The sequence below is a fragment of the Paralichthys olivaceus genome, chromosome 21 (assembly GCF_024713975.1).
Source record: "Paralichthys olivaceus isolate ysfri-2021 chromosome 21, ASM2471397v2, whole genome shotgun sequence".
Lineage (NCBI taxonomy): Eukaryota > Metazoa > Chordata > Actinopteri > Pleuronectiformes > Paralichthyidae > Paralichthys > Paralichthys olivaceus.
The window spans coordinates 19,247,839-19,254,470 of record NC_091113.1 but is presented as its reverse complement, the minus strand read 5'-3'; the positions used below and the strand labels follow the sequence as shown (position 1 = coordinate 19,254,470).

Genomic DNA, 6,632 nt, shown 5'->3' with positions numbered 1-6,632 from the left:
GCATTTATCACTGCAGAAATCTTTTGTGATTTACCTCTAAACCCCTGATTAAATTATTTTTATTATTGGGATCAGATGTTTTTTCCCTTCCCATAACCCCTTTTGGTCCAAAGTTCCAAAACTTTCAATACCAATTGTTTTTGTTCTCCTTTGCTTAATATAACATGGAGATCAGAATTTGATACCTTAAACAATTTGTCCAGTGAGTCAATCTAAGCTACTGAGACAACACAGTGATTACTATTCTAGTATAACCAACCTAACCTATCGTTAATCTTTAATCTAACTTTCTCTATCACATTCTTTAACTACTTACTCTAACCTTCTTTACCATCCTTTGTGTTAGCATAACATCTGTAATTACACTTGGGTGAGTAAATCTGCCCTCTCAGTGGAGCTGAGTCCAGATCAGGGTCGAGTCGGACACACTGAGACTTGGAGATTAGTTCAATCCCTACCTTCTGTAAACTGTCCCTGATATTCACTTCAGTTAACCAAAATTCACACGCTCCAGTACAAATATCCCTACATTTCTTTTTTTCCTTCTAATTTGTCCTCACTAACTCGTTCCTCTCTAACTCTACGCTTACCATCACTTATTAACATATACTGAACATTAAGAAAAGAAAGTTGAAGTGGATTAGCATTATCCTTATCTTTCTTTCCTTTACCAATGTTTAAACCCATTTCTCTAATAGGTTGTCGCAGCAGTCTTAACATAACTCTTATTTATCAATTTAAACTCCCCATTTGTTCAACAAAATACAAAATTTGGAGGACCAAAGTTATGCTGATATGGGAAAAGACATTTAGAAATTCCCTAATTTATTTTAATCCGTTCTTTTTAATTTACTCTTGTTAAAAATTTCTTGTTAGGATTTTAATTTTAGGATTTTAGTCTTTCTTAATAACCTCAAAAAGCCAATTATACCCCTAATATACTTAAATTTACTTAAATGTACTTACCTTTGGGGGTTGAGAACATCTCTCTCTCTCTTCTTAAAGCAGATTCATGGCAGTGTCGAGATGATCCTGGCTCAGGTCTCAGTCCTTCAGTCCCAGTCACATCTCCAGTGCAAAACTCTATTTACTATATTATTTCATAGTTTGTTAAATCATGAACTCGACATCAGAAACCAATATAACAAGTGTATTAAAATCAACAAACACTCCGTATATTCCTATTATTATATCTTGTATATATCAATACTCCTTAACTCTGTGACCTCCTCTCGGATCACCAACCTGCTTATTCTAATACCATACTCATTAGTTCCCAATTAACTATGTGACCTTCTCTAAGATCACCAACAGGCTTATTCTATATTAACTCTGTGGTCTCCAAGACCACCCGTGATCTCCAAGATCACCCGAAGATTCCTTGATTCTATATCGGTTCCAAACCTTGCCATGCAGACACGTCTGTCACTCAACCTGTGAGAGGACCGTTTCCCTTCTGAATTTGTCTTCCCAGAAAGACAGTGTCTTTGTGCTAATTGGTCCGCTGGATCACAGCAGTGAGAGCACTCTTTGGTTCTCAGGCATCAGGCCCTCACATCTCTACCTTCTTTTGTCAGGGAGGTTGAGGTCACATCTCTACCTTCTTTTGTCAGGGAGGTTGAGGTCAGAGTCCCAGACTCCCTGCTCAGTTTTACCTTTCAGCCCAGAGAAACAGAGTGTCTACTCACAAGAGTGATCCTGCCAACAACACCAAAATTGTGGTGGCAATTTCTGTGAAACAGGCACAAAGTCAAACACTTCTTTCTGAAAGTTTAATTCAGCATCTGCAGATGGACTCATCAGTACACATCACCTGAATGACATGCACAAATGAGCAAAGAACATAGGAGAATCAGTGTTCCTATAACTCGCAGCCCCCTCCCACTAAGCATGCAAAGGTATTTATTACCCTCCTGTAGTTTCTCTCAGTGGAGGAGATATCCTGTCCATTTATTTACATGTTCTGTGGATGACCCCCCTGTGAGACCCCAGGTGTGAGATCCCAATCAGAGATACCAAGAGATACCATAAAGTTGTGGTTTCTCAAGGCCATAAAACTCAAGTCTCTTAAGCCACCATCATAAACCTTAAGGTTACCCTTTTAGATTAACAATTTGGTCAACTCTTTGGTCAGTCATTCACATACATACATCATGCAATTAAACATACACAAATGTAAAAATTTCCATTACAGGAGCAATGTAAGCCATGCTTCGGCATAAGGTCATATATCGTCTGGGGCTCAGTGCATCGCACTGTGATCATGTTGGTGGCAGACCCAGGTGGCAACACTACCAGGCTGTGGGGTTCCTGTCAGGGTGGCATGAAACAAACAAACGATTTGTGGAAAAGGAGTATATAAACTTCTTTCTTTTTTTTTTTTTGAGAAAAAAAAAAGTTTAAGAGAGGATGTGCTCAGTACTTACATGTCTGCAGGACAGCTTAAACATCATCCTATGGTCTGCAACGGTCAGCTCTTTTCTTAGGGTCCGACTGCACGCTTTCACCAATGCTACTGTCTTCATGACATTTTCGTAGAAGCTAACTCCTGGCTGAATCTCAGTCTATGTGACACTAGATTGGTTGACAATTTCAGTCAATGGTTGTTTATCTGTCAACAATAACTCAAAAGCTCAAAAGAGCCCAATAGATTAAACGTCAGGTCTGCCCATAGCTTCTTCATTGTAGAGAACACTTTGGCTATATAGCTCCAAACACCAGCGCTGGATAGGTGAGCGCAAATAACTCTCAAATGCTGGGTCTCATTTTCTGTACAGTTCCACCTGCTCATGTACCACCAAGACCTGATGTGGGTTAATTGATGTGAGGCTGTGGCACACGGCACCATCGGAAAACCACTGTCATGTACTCCATCATTTTAAAGCTTGTCGAGCAGACAGAGATCTGTTTCTGAGGAGAAACCAAGCACAGAATGATCTCTTCTGCTTTTATGCACTGATGAGGACCTTAAAATGTCCGTACAGATCTGAATCATCCCACTTCATAGATTTATCCAAACACCTCTTGTTTGTCTCGCCAAGGTTTCTCATTTTTTTTAAATGAAAGGTGGTTGGATAAATTACAAAATATCTGGTTGGATATACAACAATGTCCGGTTGGATAAACGAGAGGTGGTCAGATAAATTACAAAATATCTGGTTGGATATTGTGGTGGCAATTTCTATGTCTCTTAAGCCACCATCATCACCACAGCAGCGACAGTGTCAGCTGCCATCTCTTCCAGAGCCTTCTGTGTCTGTACAGGGAGAAGGAACTCTGTCTCCTGGAGCCCCTTAAATCACCTTTCCTTTGCTACATGAACACAATCAGACACATTAGAAGACAGATACAAACGGAGGCTCAGACGTAGGTGTGTGTGTTTGCATTAATGTGTGTGATACTTACAATAATCCAACAGGAGCCAGCCTCACCTCCAGGTGTTTGGTCAGCTTCACTGTTGGCACATTGTTGAACTGGAGACAAGAACAGACACAAAATAAGAGATAAGACAACCTGCATCCTCTGTGTCATCTCTCCCCTTGGTGTCAGAGAGTTAAAACCACAACCTCAGTATCAAAGTCCCCGTCTCTTCTCTGCCCACTGAAATACTTCTTATTCATCCAGTAATGAAATGTAACAGAATACTTTATATTAACAAAAGTAAAAGTAAAGTCACATTATTAAAACCTACTCTACTATAAGTAAAGAGGTCATTAAAATATTTGCATAAATACATTTGGTCAGAAGTATAAATGCATGTATATCTGTATGTATTTAGTATTTTTATAAATGCGATTTTAATTTTATTTCGGTAAATCATTTGTTTTATTATATTTCTAATATCTATTTGGTATATATCATAATGCATATATCAACAATGAACTGGTGTCTTTCTTGTTTTGCACATGTTAAATCTGGATATATAGATGTGTCATGATGTCAAGAATTATAGTTAGAGAACGGTTTTAGAAGTGTGGTCATAGACACAGCTGGATGAGGTTTGTGTGACACAGAGTCTCAAACCTAAAAAACAAAGACACATACTCTCTTTTCAACGTTGGGGTCAACGACTGCACAGTCAGGAGTTTCGAGCTCAGCAACAGCGTTTAGTGTCTGTTCCGTCTTCGAAAGCTTGACGTACGGCATGTCATCATCCTGCTAGCTCTCACATTTTCTCTTTCTGTGGAAAAACAGAAAAAACACAGAAAGCACGAATTACCAATGTTTAAAACTGTGAGGAAAGAAAAGAACATGAAAGCATCTCAATCGAAGAAATATAAATTCATGACAGACAAGGTGACTGTGAACTAGTCAGGCAGACTTACTGTGAGTGGCGGTTGTTCACGGGAAAAGGAAGGCTGTCTCCTGGAGCCCCGTAAACCCCCTTTCCTTTGCTACATGAACACAATCAGACACATAAGAAGACAAATAGAAACAGTAGCTCAGAGGTGTGTTTGCATTAATGTGTGTGATACTTACAATAATCCAACAGGAGCCAGCCTCACCTCCAGGTGTTTGGTCAGCTTCCCTGATGACACATTGTTGAACTGGAGACAAGAACAGACACAAAATAAGAGATAAGACAACCTGCATCCTCTGTGTCATCTGTCCCCTTGGTGTCGGAGTTAAAACCACCACCACACACATTTATACCTAACCCAGCCTTGTATAATCTCTGTTCTGATCTTAATATTGTCCTCCTGAACATGATGAACCAAAGATGAATAATATCTGTAACCTGTAGTTGCTCTGTGGTGTTTCCCAGAACTCGAAAGCACAGCACTATCACTGACACCATTGATTCTTTAATCAACTACAGAAGAGATCAATCATGCAGTTTTTACAATTTAATGAAAGAAGAATTTCTTCGTGCCAAACGGGAGGTTTCTACCAATGTAAACGTCTCTACACTCAGTCAGGTTCACTACTCTGAGTACTCATGAATTACCCCCTCCTCCATTAATAAGTATCTTTCTTGATACAGGTATTGATAAAGTTCCTCTGAATTGCTCTCTAACCTATAGTTAGTACCTTACCTGTGTCTGGATGTGAGGCCCTGCCTGGCTGAACACGGGGCCTGACTGCAGGACACTTAGCTGCTGGTGGTTTATGGCAGCAGCCAGTTCACCATTGGGTTTCAGGAGGATGCTGCTCCAAGCTGAGAGGTGATGCTATTGGGGGGGGTCCTCATCAGAACCAGTCCAGTTGAACAAGTCATGCCATTCCTGAGCAGGGACATCTTGAGGAAGTGGATGGTTATTTGTGTCCTCTGACAGTTTGTTGACCACTGCCCAGACCATGTCCAACAACTCCTTGTCGTCCATCTCCTCCAAAGTAAGGTCACTTTCTTCCCTCAGGTCCATAAAATTCTGGTGTGTATTTCATTGTTGTTCTTCTGTGACATTGATGAGAAACTGGGTTTGAGACACTGCAACAAGCTTACATGCTGATAAATACAAATGAATGATCCAATATTATCATGTATTATGAAATAAAACTATACACGTGTAACCCTTCTGAGAGGAAAAGAGAATAGTACTGAAAAATAGTAACTAGGTATAATAACCAGTGAAATCAGAAGTTCTAAGATCGACTATGGAGCCCAGGATTGATCAAACGATGATGCAGGAATGAGACAAACTCAGTATACTCTTTAAGAAACAATAACGATTCCCTATTTATTACAGGATGGGAAGGATGAATAAAAACATCAATCACACAAATTATCACAACTCTTACCCGGGTAAGTATAAAAAATAAAAAATATAATAAAGTTTTGCAGCTGCGTTTTTTCTAAAGTTCAGTTCACCTGTTTTCAGTCACTGTTCAGTCAACACCGTGAAGGTGGAAAATCAGTCCCACCGCACTGTTGTGTGGATGGTGTGTGTGTGTGTGTATGTGAAGTGTAAAAGGATTCAGGTTCCACGGCGTAGTATCTCTAAGTATCCTCCGGGGTCTGGCTCGCCATCAAACTTTGACTGGCTCCAACATGTTTGACCAGGTAGGTCAAACTATCAATGGGTCAATCAAAAAACCTGACCTACGATAAGTTGGATCAGAGCATTCATCTTAATTTTCTCAAATCTCAAAAAATGAATTATAGTACATTAATCATGTTAAATCTACATAAACTCTTTATCAATAGAGAATAGGCCTGGGCCGATATCAATAAATCAATTAATCGCACGATAAATTAAAATGAACTCTATAATTTTTCCGGCCTCTATATATTGCCATGTGCATGCGCGTTTGTTTTCCTCTTCTCTCGCCTCCAAGCAGACTGGATGACAAGAGGGTTCACTCTGTGCTCGGTCTCAGCACCTGGGGGGGGGGGATTAACGTTATTAAGTTGTTCAGCTCCCCAACCTATTTGGCTTGACTACATTACTGTGGGTAACTTTAGTAATAATGTTTTATTAGATTATTGGTTCAGAAATAACGTTAGTGCAGCTGCTGCAGTGTGAAACTTGTTGAGCTGGACTTTATTTAGGAATGAACAGTTTACCTACCAGGTATAGACCTGTTTTCATAACTTACTAACAATTAAAGCAAATTATTGCACATGATGCATTACATTATAAATGCAATACTTTTAATGTGAAAGAACTCCATACTGCACATTCATTGTAGTA

General features: G+C 39.6%; 1 long non-coding RNA gene across 1 annotated transcript; it reads right to left on the bottom strand.

The window, feature by feature from the left end:
• Nucleotides 1-2,110: 2,110 nt before the first annotated feature.
• On the bottom strand, nucleotides 2,111-4,549 carry LOC138406069 (uncharacterized). The gene is made up of 3 exons (XR_011239732.1): nucleotides 4,326-4,549; nucleotides 4,045-4,180; nucleotides 2,111-3,473 (listed from the first exon to the last, which is right to left on the bottom strand). It is a non-coding gene; the product is annotated as an uncharacterized lncRNA (long non-coding RNA).
• Between the last annotated feature and the right edge of the window lie 2,083 nt (nucleotides 4,550-6,632).